At 43.0% G+C, this 13,485-nt stretch overlaps 1 protein-coding gene across 2 annotated transcripts in view; it reads left to right on the top strand.

Moving 5' to 3' along the window:
* The first annotated feature begins 5,457 nt into the window (after positions 1–5,457).
* Positions 5,458–13,485, top strand: part of USP33 (ubiquitin specific peptidase 33) — a 72,363-nt gene continuing 64,335 nt past the window's right edge. For both annotated transcript variants that reach the window (XM_039474042.2, XM_039474040.2), the window contains exon 1: positions 5,458–5,675. The gene's annotated coding sequence lies outside the window, so the exon portion shown is untranslated. The remainder of the gene's footprint in view (positions 5,676–13,485) is intronic.

The following is a 13,485-nucleotide window of genomic DNA, read 5'->3' as shown; positions in this document are numbered from 1 at the left end:
CAAGTGATTCTCCTGCCTCAGCTTCCAAGAAGCTGGGATTACAGGCACCTGCCACCATGTCCAGCTAATTTTTGTATTTTTGGTACAGACGGGGTTTCACCATGTTAGCCAGAATGGTCTCGAACCCCTGACCTCAGGTGACCTGCCCACCTCCCAAAGTGTTGGGATTACAGGCGTGAGCCAATGCGCCTGGCCCAAAAACATATTTTAAAGCCTTAGTTTAAATCAGCGTTTCTCAATAGTGTCCCTAACGATATTTTGGACTCTCTCGTAACATCAATGCAAAGGAATGTGACTAATTCTTTTTCCCACCAGTCCTCCTCAGAAATATTGCCAACTATCCACTCTGGGGACAAAACCACCCCCAGTTGAATGCGAACAAGTTTTTGAGTTCTTCAATGCTAGGCTCTGGGAATATCATGAGTAAGACAAACACTGTTTCGATTGCGGAGTTGAGTAGAGACAGGCAAAAAATTAAGTATACCAAAAAATTTAAGATAATCACAAATTATAATACATCTCTAAAGGAAATAAGCAGGATGCTGAAACAGGAAATAATGGAGTGAAGAGCACTGTGTTAAACAGACAATATCTAGGTAGGAGTTAGCCAGGTGAATGAAGGATAGAGGTTGGGAGTATCTGTAAAATTATCTCTAAGGAAGCAGCATTTACAAAGCTTTATTTAGTCTCAGGTACATAAGCACCAAAATGTATATTTTTTATATTGCTATTTTTTACTTGCCATTACCCAGTTACAAAAATGAGAAGGTATTTGTTTTTTATATGACCATTCAGTTGTCTTCGTCCCTGTTTCTACCCCTCCTTCTTTGCTTTGCTTTGTTTTCTTCCTACTTTGCATTTCTTCTTTTTACTCCCTTTCATTAGAAGAGATTTGAGTACCTGGCCTAATGCACAACTCTAAGTCATATATTTACATTATATTCTCCATGAGTGGTACCTCTAGAATTCAGCTCCAGAATCAGTGTGACTCAGCTGGATGTCCACATACCCTCTAGAATTCTACTTCAGAATCAGTGACTCAGCTGGGTTTCCACACTTTGGAATGTATAATCTCTTCTCTCTGGGGAAAGTTGATTGATTTATTTCCTAATGATAGTGTTCTTCCTTATAAGCCATTATAAGCCATCAGGAGATACTGTTTGGGGAAAAGTAAAAGATAAGCAATCTGGACTATGGGATAAAGGATAAAAATAAACACCCAAGGGCAGGAGGCAGGAATCCACGGAAGTTAAAAGTGGGAGAGGTTAAAAAAAAAAAAAAAAGAAGACGAAAAGTGGGAGAGGTATTGCACTGTATTCTGTTAGAGTGCATCTGTCTCCTGAGAACTGGTCCATTGCAAGGACTTCACCTGGTGTCCACACAAGAAGTACTTGCCTGCTATTATCTAGGCACTAGTCTTGAACTCCCAACCTCAGGTGATCTGCCCGCCTCGGCCTCCCGAAGTGCTGGGATTACAGGCATGAGCCACTGCATCTAGGCACTAGTCATACCTGCTTTGAACAGCCTTTGATCAGTTGTCTTCCTTGCATTGACACTGCCCTAGAACTCCTCCAGGACAGGTAAGCCCAGAGAGGATCTTGATTACTAAGCAGGATGGTGGTAGAACTTGGAGGTTGAACTGAATTTGCTGTAACACTATAAGAACAGAATACCCTGATACATTTTCAATATATGAATTTCTGTGCCAGGCGTGGTGGTTTATGCCTGTAATCCCAGCACTGTGGAAGCCAAAGTGGCAGATCATGAGGTCAGGAGTTCCAGACCATCCTGGCCAACATGGTAAAACCCTGTCTCTACTAAAAATACAAAAATTAGCTGGGCGTGGTAGTGCACGCCTGATGTCATCTATTCAAGAGGCTGAGGCAGGAGAATCACTTGAATCCAGGAGGCGGAGGTTGCAGTGAGCTGAGATCGTGCCACTGTACTCTAGCCTATTCTAAAAAAAAAAAAAAAGGAATTTCTGCAGAAGTGACTTTTGCCTATTTTTCTATTTGGTCGCTGTTTTTTGTTTTGTTTTGTTTTGTTTTTTAATAGATTTCCAGAAATATGTATGTAGATGGACCCCTTATCAATTATATGTATTTCAAATATCTTCTATATGCTGGCCTAACTTGTCTTCTCTCTCTCTTTTCTATTTTTTTTCTTCTGTAGACCTACTCTGTGGACAACTTTTCTTTTCTTTCTTCTTTCTCTCTCTCTCTCTGTTTCTCTCTTTCTTTCTTTTAGATGAAGTCCCACTCTGTCGCCTAGGCTGGAGTGCAGTGGTGCAGTCTTGGCTCACTGCAGCCTCTGCCTCCTGAGTTCAAGTGATTCTCTCGCCTCAGCCTCCTGAGTAGTTGGGATTACAGGTGTGCACCACCACACCAGGCTAATTTTTGCATTTTTAGTAGCGATGGGGTTTCACCATGTTGGCTAGGCTGGTCTTAAACTCCTGACCTCAGGGGATCCGCCCATCTTGCCTCCCAAAGTTCTGGGATTACAGGCATGAGCCTCTGCACCTGGCCGTAGACAACTTTACATCTTTTTTTTTTTAAGACGGGGTTTCACCATGTTGGTCAGGCTGGTCTTGAACTCCCAACCTCAGGTGATCCGCCCACCTTGGCCTCCAAAGTGCTTGGATTACAGTCATGAGCCACCACTTCCAGCCAACTTTACATCTCTTAATGATATTTTTTTTTTCTAGAGAAGGTCTCACTTTGTCACCTAGGCTTAAGTGAAGAGGCACAATCATGGCTCACTGCAACCTCAAACTGGGCACAAGTGATCCTCCACCCTCAGCCTCTTTTTTTTTTTTTTTTTTTTTGAGACGGAGTTTCGCTCTTGTTACCCAGCCTGGAGTGCAATGGCACGATCTCAGCTCACCGCAACCTCCACCTCCTGGGTTCAGGCAATTCTCCTGTCTCAGCCTCCTGAGTAGCTGAGATTACAGGCACGCACCACCATGCCCAGCTACTTTTTTGTATTTTTAGTAGAGACGGGGTTTCACTTTGTTGACCAAGGTTGGTCTCGATCTCTTGACCTTGTGATCCACCCGCCTCGGCCTCCCAAAGTGCTGGGATTACAGGGTTGAGCCACCGCGCCCGGCCCTCACCCTCAGCCTCTTAGCCAGAATTACAGGTGCCTGTCACCACGCCCGACTAATTTTTGTATTTTTAGTAGAGACAGGGGTGTCACCATATTGGCCAGGCTAGTCTGGAACTACTGACCTTGTGGTCCACCCACCTCGGCCTCCCAAAGTGCTGGGATTACAGGTGTGAGCCTCCACGCCTGGCAACAATTTTTATGTTATTTTATTTTATTTTGAGACGGAGTCTCCTCTGTTACCCAAGCTGCAATGCAGTGGCGCGATCTCGGCTCACTGCAGTCTCTGCCTCCCGTGTTCAAGCGATTCTCCTGTCTTAAGCCTCCCAGAGTAACTGGGACTACAGGCGTGCGCCACCATGCTCAGCTAAGTTTTTGTATTTTTTTTTTTTTTTTTTTTTTGAGACGGAGTTTCGCTCTTGTTACCCAGGCTGGAGTGCAATGGCGCGATCTCGGCTCACCGCAACCTCTGCCTCCTGGGTTCAGGCAATTCTCCTGCCTCAGCCTCCTGAGTAGCTGGGATTACAGGCACACGCCACCACGCCCAGCTGATTTTTTGTATTTTTAATAGAGACGGGGTTTCACCATGTCGACCAGGATGGTCTCGAACTCTCGACCTCGTGATCCACCCGCCTCAGCCTCCCAAAGTGCTGGGATTACAGGCTTGAGCCACCGCGCCCGGCAAGGTTTTGTATTTTTTTTTTTTTTTTTTTTTTTTGAGACGGAGTTTCGCTCTTGTTACCCAGGCTGGAGTGCAATGGCGCGATCTCGGCTCACCGCAACCTCCGCCTCCTGGGTTCAGGCAATTCTCCTGCCTCAGCCTCCTGAGTGGCTGGGATTACAGGCACGTGCCACCATGCCCGGCTAATTTTTAGTATTTTTAGTAGAGACGGGGTTTCACCATGTTGACCAGGATGGTCTCGATCTCTCGACCTCGTGATCCACCCGCCTCGGCCTCCCAAAGTGCTGGGATTACAGGCTTGAGCCACCGCGCCCGGCCAAGTTTTTGTATTTTTAATAGAGACAGGGTTTCTCTATGTTGGCCAGACTGGTCTCAAACTCCTGACCTTGTGATCTGCCTCCCAAAGTGCTGGGATCACAGGCGTGAGCCATTACATACGGCCAACAATTTTTATTAATTTAACCTTTTTTTTTTTTTTTTTTTTTTTTTTGAGACGGAGTTTCGCTCTTGTTACCCAGGCTGGAGTGCAATGCGCGATCTCGGCTCACCGCAACCTCCGCCTCCTGGGTTCAGGCAATTCTCCTGCCTCAGCCTCCTGAGTAGCTGGGCTTACAGGCACGCACCACCATGCCCAGCTAATTTTTTTGTATTTTTAGTAGAGACGGGGTTTCACCTTGTTGACCAAGATGGTCTCGATCTCTTGACCTTGTGATCCACCCGCCTCGGCCTCCCAAAGTGCTGGGATTACAGGCTTGAGCCACCGCGCCCGGCCCCAATTTAACCTTTTTTATTCACAGATTTGAACCTCAATAGACTGCATTTTTTTTTTTTTTTTTTTTTTTTTTTTTGAGACGGAGTTTCGCTCTTGTTACCCAGGCTGGAGTGCAATGGCGCGATCTCGGCTCACCGCAACCTCCGCCTCCTGGGCTCAGGCAATTCTCCTGCCTCAGCCTCCTAAGTAGCTGGGATTACAGGCACACGCCACCATGCCCAGCTAATTTTTTGCACCTTTAGTAGAGACGGGGTTTCACCATGTTGACCAGGATGGTCTCGATCTCTCGACCTCGTGATCCACCCGCCTCGGCCTCCCAAAGTGCTGGGATTACAGGCTTGAGCCACCGCGCCCGGCCGACTGCATTTTAACAGTTACATTAGAAAGCAAGACTCTTTCAATGCTCCAGGCATTAAGCAGATACTAAGGTTTCAATAAATATTTTATTTGATCTTCTTGATTTTGGCCTAAGAGAAAAATGGTGAGATAAATTTCTTCTTTGCATAGGTGGAAAGGGGAAACATAATTGCTTTCAGAGAATCTAGGTCCTAAGAAGTTGGGGGAACTAAGATGAGAGGAGGAAATACAATGTTGAAGGTTTTTTTGCACAAGATCGGAAACCTGAGGTCCTTCAGTGGCCAGCCTTAATGCAGTTTCTGTAATGCATCGAGACAAGACCTTAAAATGGTCGTATTGTGTGTGTCTGTGGAAGAGGAGGACACATGTAAAAAACGAAAAAAATAAAAATCATAGCCTCAAAGTGCTACACTTACCCTGTACAGTTAGTTTGCAGTCAGAGCAGGGAGCCAGCCCAAGTCGCCGCACCTGGGCCTGGCCCCGAGGCCCCGCCCCTGGGGCGGGCTCTCTTAGAGGCTCCGCCCCCACCTCCCCGGACGCCCGAGGCGCCTGCGGCGGACCGGGAGACACCGGAAGGAGCCGCGGCTGCTGCGGGAAGTGGCCAGTTTGGGAGCCTGACAGCTCACGGGAAGCGCTGCAGGGCAGCCTTCCTGACGCGACACTGCCCCTCTCCGAGGGCTGAGAAGGAAAAGAGGAGTTTGCGGAGGTGCGGCTGCAGGCCGCTTGGTCGAGCTGGCGGGTCCGGCGGGCAAGGCCGTGGAGGTGAGCGCGGCGCGGCTGGGAGGGGCGCGGGGCCGAAGGGCGTTTCGCTGTACGCCCGGGTCGGGTCTCCGTTCTCGCTCCCGCGCGCAGGGGCTGTGGCCGCTGCAGCGGCCTGTTTTTCTCGGTCCTAGGTGGCGGTGGGTGCGCGAGCGGGAAGAAGGCCTCGGCCCCTCGGTGCTCTGCGTTGCAGAGATAATCTGGTGGTCGCTCTGTCAGGGGTCGGCGGAGGACGGGAACCGGTCGTTGATTTGAGGAAGGATCCTCAGGCGTTCTTCCCCGGAAGCGGGAGGGGCAGGCTCCGCTCCCTTCTTTCGGTCTCCCATTCAGGCGTGCCAGTCCCTCTCGGTGGGCGACTGAAAGCCCCGCAGCGCGGCGGCTCCTGCCTTCTGGTTTCGCTTTGCGGCGCTGTTGAGGGGGCCCGCCCCGTTATTTATTGTTGTGAACGGAAAAACCGAGGTGTCATCGTCCTTGGAATTTTTTTCGACCAATGTTTGATCCTGACTGAGAGGTTACCCTTTATCTTCCGTCCATCTGTACCTTTTGTTTGGATGAAAGATCCATAGTGTGGTGTCCCAGACCTTTACTCTTAACTATTTCTCATACAAAACGCTCTTCATTTGAATATTTACAGGGTGCAAGTTGAGCTGTTGGACGATGAGATTTTCCTAGGTGTTTTGCACCCAAGTACCGTTGGAGTTTACATTCTCATACAATCAGTGTTAGGCCTGGAAAATTGGGCCAGAGCGTGAAATACTGGCAGGAGCATAGACTTAATTGAGGGTGAATTTTACCATAACGATCTCTAGGCCTTTTGTTTAATAGATATGTGGAATTAGAGATTTTTAAGTTTAATCAGATTATTTTTCCTTTAAGAAAAACGTGTTACAAAAAGTAACGAGGTTGTCCTAGTTCCGTTTCTGGTTGAGACAGAATGACTGTCATCTGGAAAGGTCTGACCATATATTATCACCATAGGCTATTTGAGTTGAACATAATACAAATATTGTTAGTGAATTCATACTATTATAAATAAGGGAGAAAATTGGAATCTTACTGAAAGACAATGCTAGTTTTAAGATAAGATAATAGTAATAGTTACGCAATGCCAGGAGCTTTGTATTATTTCATTACTTAGGCAGGATTGGAAGAAAGGACAGTACAAGAAATATTCTTGGAATAAAATATTTGACCTGATATATGCAAGAGAGATAGTCTACTTAAGACTGCTTCTTATTTACGATCTGGTTTATTGCCAACTTTCACTTTTTTCTGAACTTTTTATAACTTAATAATCAAATCTTTTTATATAACTGCAGTTTAATGACATTAGATTGTAGTAAATAGGTGATTTTAAATATTTAAAATTCAGAATTAAGGAGATAATTCTTACATTTATGTAGTACTATTAGAATTTTCAGTGACCTTTCACTTCCACAATTTTATTTGATCCTCATGCCAGTCCTCTGAGTTCGGAATGCCAAGAAATAAAGTCTTTCCCCATAACAGAAACATTTCAAGATTGTGTAAGGATCAGAATTTCCTAAAGCCTGAAAAAATGTTGCCAAAGCAGCTTTTGATACAAATTGGGAATTCAGATAGCTTAAGATTGGAGCACTGTGAACTATAGCATATGACAGACTGTGGACTCTTCACAAGAAAATGAAGTACCTAAAATGCTGAAAGATTTTTGGTGAGAAATGTGAAATGTAACCCTTTCTAAAAAGAAAAGGAATAAGTAACAGCTCTATTTAGCGCAATTTTTAAACTTTAAAAATCTACATGTGAGAGCATTTTGATAAGTGGGAAAACTCTAGAGTGTGAAATGAGTACAGTTGCTTATAACTGTTTATAGAAAGACACATGAATTAAGTGCTGTATCTTATACTGATAACTAATATTTAAGAAACAATAGGTATGTCAAAATAAATGTTGCTTAAATGTTCAAAAGGCTAAGTAGGTCAATATTTTGACTCTACCAGGGCAAGGCCCTTTGGAAAATAAAAAGAATGATATGTGGTTTCTGCCTTCAAAGACCTTGTAGTCAAGTGAAGCATTTTTTTACACAGCAGTAGTAGATACCTTAGGAGTTTTATACAAGTTGTTTAGGAATTTAGGTGAAGTAGACATTTCTTGTGATTGGGGCTTGGTGAAGATTAGTATTTGAGATCAGTGAGCTTTGAAAGGTAAATATTGGAGGATATTTATACTGTAACAGATTAATGAGCTCCTTGAAGGGTACAACTTACATTCCAGAAAACATTGGTAGAACAAGTTGGCTGATACTCATAGTTTATGTAAGTTAGGAAAGACTTCACTGAAGGCGTTTGATCAGAAGAGGTATGTGATCCACATGAAAGGAGAATGAGCTGTAATTGTTAGAAGATTGAGACTGGAAGACCACTGGTGTGGCTTTATGTTAAGCTAGATTGTGACCATCATTTTTGTAGCCCTTATGGTTTTTCTGAAATGCATCTCGAACTCGGACCTGAAGATGACATGGGTGCAGGTGAGATGCTACCAAGCACAAGTCAGAGAACGAGGAAAAGTCAGTAATGGAAGGCCAGCTGGAGGCTGCTTAAGCCTGTGGAGATTTTTGTACAACTGCTGCAGAGTTTTGTATAACTGCCCCAAATGAAGGGGAGCTGGGTGGTTTTCCACCCACAGTCAGTCCTCACTGATTAAGATTGCCACTGAAAGGCTGCCAGAATTCCCTAGGTGCACTGGTTAAGTAGGACTTGGCAAGCTCCTAGGCGCTGGAGAACTGAGGAGAGAAGTGGTTGAGATGGGAAACTGTCAGTATGTTTGGAAACTGTCCATACCAGCTACAGGTTAACATTGAAGTGAGCTGAAAGAAGATGGTTCAGGTATCAACTCTATGTCTTAACTGGCATTCTAATTGAAGAATCCAGATGCAAAATAAAAGCCTCAATTTAGATGGAGACCTAGAAGGAATATAAGTTGAAAAGTGGTTAAAAAAGCAGAATTTAGAAACTGATAGAAAGTAAGGAGGGGAGCCAAGTGCTGTGGCTTGAGCCTGTAGTCTCTATCACTTTGGAGAATAAAATAGGAGATTCACTTGAGCCCAGAAGTTCAAGTCCAACCTGGGCAACATAGAGACTCCTGTCTCTAAAAATGTAAATGAAAAAAGTAAGGCAGGTTCTATGATGGTACTGAAAGTTGGAAAACTTGTGAAAAAGAAGGGTTGACAGAAGGACACTGACTTTCAAATTAGGTTTTTTTTTTTTTTTTTTTGAGACGGAGTTTCGCTCTTGTTACCCAGGCTGGAGTGCAATGGCGCGATCTTGGCTCACCGCAACCTCCGCCTCCTGGGTTCAGGCAATTCTCCTGTCTCAGCCTCCTGAGTAGCTGGGATTACAGGCACGCACCACCATGCCCAGCTAATTTTTTGTATTTTTTTTAGTAGGGACGGGGTTTCACCATGTTGACCAGGATGGTCTCGATCTCTTGACCTTGTGATCCACCCGCCTCGGCCTCCCAAAGTGCTGGGATTACAGGCTTGAGCCACCGCGCCCGGCCTCAAATTAGTTTTTTAAGGAAAGTAAAAGAATTGCACAGTATTTAGGAGAGTGATGATAGAGTGTTAATGACCAGCCATTCAAAAAGGAAAGTGGGGTAGAGACTTGAACAATGCTGCCATCCCCACTAACTTATAATGTCTGGCCCGTACCTGATCATAAGCATTTGTTAAATTAATTTCTATTCCCCAGGGCCTAGCACAGTCCTGAAATATAGTAATGTGGTGAAAATGTAGGGCTACATGTGACCTAAGATAAGACCATTTCCTACAGTTTTAACTCTTTGTAAAATCCTAGAAGAGGAATTTCTTACATACTTTATTTTTTTGAGAAAGGGTCTCACTCTGTTGCCCACGCTGGAGTGCAGTGGTGTGATCTTGGCTCACTGCAACCTCCGTTTCCTGCGTTCAAGCAATTCTCCCCACTCAACCTCCAGAGTAGCTGGGATTACAGGTGGGGGCAACATAGCCCAGCTAATTTTTGTATTTTTTGGTGCAGACGGGGGTTTCACCATGTTGGCCAGGTTGGTTTTGAACTACCGACCTCAAGTGACCCGCCTACCTTGGACTCCCAAAATGCTGGGATTACAGGCATGAGCTACCATGCCTGCTGGAATTTTTTATATTTTTTGTGGGAGCATTACTGTGTTTAGATCAATTAGTTTTGATTAGTTTTTAAATCAGTATTAGTCTGGTAAACAATTTAAAAAATTGATAATTTCTCTTATGATGGTTCTCATTTGAATATAGTGATAGCATTTGTTTTCTCATGTTCTTTCTTTTTTTTTTCTTTTTTCTTTTTGCTAACGAGCTGAATTAAAAATTACATTTTTTGGCGGGCCGTGGTGGCTCACGCCTGTAATCCAAGCACTTTGGAGGCCAAGGCAGGTGGATCACCTGAGGTCGGGAGTTCAAGACCAGCCTGACCAATATGGTGAAACCCCGTTTAAAAAGAAAAAAAATTCAGCACTTTGGGAGGCTGAGGCGGGTGGATCACGAGGTCAAGAGATCGAGACCATCCTGGTCAACATGGTGAAACCCCGTCTCTACTAAAAATACAAAAAACTAGCTGGGCGTGGTGGCACGTGCCTGTAATCCCAGCTACTAGGGAGGCTGAGGCAGGAGAATTGCCTGAACCCAGGAGGCGGAGGTTGCGGTGAGCCGAGATCGTGCCATTGCACTCCAGCCTGGGTAAGAAGAGTGAAACTCCGTCTCAAAAAAAAAAAAAAAAAAGAAAAATTCACGTTTTTCCATGTTTTCGTGTGGTTTACATGAATATTTTGAATGACTGTTCCATTATGCTAGTATATTGTTATTTAACTCTTCATCTTGCTCAAAAGTGAGACTTAGAGTGAAAATTTTCATCAGTTTGTTTGAGCCTCTGTTAGAACTGTATCATATTCATTAATTCATTTCTGTTTCCTCTATCTCTTTCCAATATTTCTGAAAATTATTTCAACAAGATAAGGCTAGAATTGACCATATTTTGCCATTCATTATTGGACAGATTTTTAAAAAAAATCTTTGTAGGAAATGCTAATTAATATTTACAAATCTCATTTAGAGGATATTTGGAATGAAGATTGCCAGATTGGAGCTATACTTTAGTATTATTAATTGTGGTAATGTTAAGAATAGATTCTATTTTTCTTTCCTTCTAAATATAAAAAAGAAAAAAGAATAGATTCTAGAATACATAGGTTGTAGCTAGAGAAATCAGTTAGGGGATTTCTCTTAATAGGCTTAAGGCTCTCATTAATTAGACTCGTAAGGAGCAATGAGACAGATTTTCTAGTAAAAGATAAATAAAAAGATTAGCACTAAATTTCTTTTTTTGTGTTGTGGTTTTGCTTGAAAATTAACAATGATTAGATAAGTATTATAGGACTTTGTGAAATCTTCAAATACTCACAGAGGTTTGAATGATTTTGTTCTCATAATATTTTTTTAAAGGGCAAGAAACAGTTATTTAAAATGCCTGTCAGCAGGTTTCATTTATGAAAAGTCTCCCTGAACACTTACTTTGGATTGAGAATAAAATAAAGTTTTCTGCTTTTTATTGTACTCTTCATCGATAGTTCCTTCCATTTGTCAATATTTTTGGCTTGCGTTTATTGGGTAGCAATTTTCTTCCATGATAAATATGGAAAGATGAGCCATAAGCTTATTATTTCATTGTATTTTTGCTGTTAAATAATTCTTAAGTATAATATTTAAAATGGTACTGCTGGATTAGTACTGGTGGAACCATAGTCTACATTGATATTGTTGAAAGACAAATCAATTTTCCTGTAATCATAGAATCTTAATGCTGTGTTTTTAGTGCAAAGTGCTTGCTGTCGTTTGAAACACCTGTGACAGTTATTCACCCTTTGTAACAATTATGAAGAACATGCTCCATACATGAAATACTTGCACCAAAGTCTTCACCATTGATTGGATATGCTGTTCTGACTTTCTCAAGTTGCATAGAAAAGAAAGGATCTCAGCTGGGCATGGTGGCTCACACCTGTAATCCTAGAACTTGGGGAGGCTGAGGCACACGGATCACGAGGTCAGGAGATCAAGACCATCCTGGCCATGGTGAAACTCTGTCTCTACTAAAAATACAAAAAATTAGCCGGGTGTGGTGGCTCAAGCCTGTAATCCCAGCATTTTGGGAGGCCAAGGCGGGTGGATCACGAGGTCAGGAGATCGAGACCATCCTGGTCAGCATGGTGAAACCCCGTCTCTACTAAAAATACAAAAAATTAGCTGGGCATGGTGGCGCGTGCCTGTAATCCCAGCTACTCAGGAGGCTGAGGCAGGAGAATTGCCTGAACCCAGGAGGCGGAGTTTGCGGTGAGCCGAGATCGCGCCATTGCACTCCAGCCTGGCTGACAAAAGCGAAACTGCATCTCAACAACAACAGCAAAAAAAAAACAAAACAAAAATACAAAAAATTAGCCGAGCGTGGTGGCACGCGCCTGTAGTCCCACTATTCAGGAGGCTGAGGCAGGGGAATCACTTGAGCCCTGGAGACAGAGGTTGCAGTGAGCTGAGATCGAGCCACTATGCTCCAGCCTGGGGACAGAGCAAGACTCTGTCTCAAAAAAGGAAAAGAAAAGAAAGGAAAGAAAGGATCCCTTTGGTCATCATGTTCAAGTAATTGGAGCATGGGTGTCAAGTCCTGCAACTTTTGCTTTCTGCTGTGTAAACATCCATGCTTTCAGTTCGTAATGGTTGACATTTACTGAGTACTTACTATATCACTCTCTTCTGAGGACCTTATTTATGCTAATATATAATATGTAATTATATATTAACATATTATGTATAATTATATAATTAGTTATGTGTATTATATATTAATCTCCAAAACTCTATGAAGTAGATATTTGTAATTATATCAGTTTTTTAGATGAGGGAACTAAGGCAAAGAGAAGAAACTTACTACTGGCCCCAAATCTAGAAGATAGTGGAGCCTTGCTCCAGAAGCTTTACTCTTAGCACAGTGCTATCTTATAAGATACTGTTTTCAAATTATTTCTTTTAAGGTTTTCTATGACAGGCACTCTTATTCTGTAGCTTTTAGTATTCTTAAATAAAATACTGTATTCCAGATATAATCTACTTAGTATACTCATTAAGACTGGCTGCTCTTCTTTTTAAAAAAAATATTTTTCTTTTTCTCTTTTTACCACTCTATTCAATTTTTTAAAAATTAATTTTTGTTTTTGGTAAAGATGGGGGGCGCGTATCACTTTGTTGCCCAGGCTGGTCTTGAACTCTTGGCCTCAAGCCATCCTCATGATTCTGCCTTCCAAAGTGCTAAGATTATAGGTGTAAGCCACCATGCCCAGCAAGACTGGCTACTCTTTTTATTCTGAAACCTATTGTTCTGTTGATTAATTGAGTAGGAATCACATTGTTTTATACTTCTTCAAGGATCTGGAATCTAAATCCTTACCCCTTTATTTTGGTCTCAGTTTATATGATAGATTCTTTGAACCCCAATGTTCAATATTATATCCATCACTATTAAGTTTCGTCCTGTTAATTTTAGCTTATTTATTATTATTATTATTATTATTATTATTATTTTTTTTTTTTTTTTTTGAGACGGAGTTTCACTCTTGTTACCCAGGCTGGAGTGCAATGGCGCGATCTCGGCTCACCGCAACCTCCGCCTCCTGGGATCAGGCAATTCTCCTGCCTCAGCCTCCTGAGTAGCTGGGATTACAGGCACGTGCCACCATGCCCAGCTAATTTTTTGTATTTTTAGTAGAGACGGGG

The sequence above is a fragment of the Saimiri boliviensis genome, chromosome 11, assembly GCF_048565385.1.
Source record: "Saimiri boliviensis isolate mSaiBol1 chromosome 11, mSaiBol1.pri, whole genome shotgun sequence".
NCBI lineage: Eukaryota > Metazoa > Chordata > Mammalia > Primates > Cebidae > Saimiri > Saimiri boliviensis.
The sequence above is the reverse complement of the archived record's forward strand: the minus strand, read 5'-3'. Positions and strand labels throughout refer to the sequence as shown.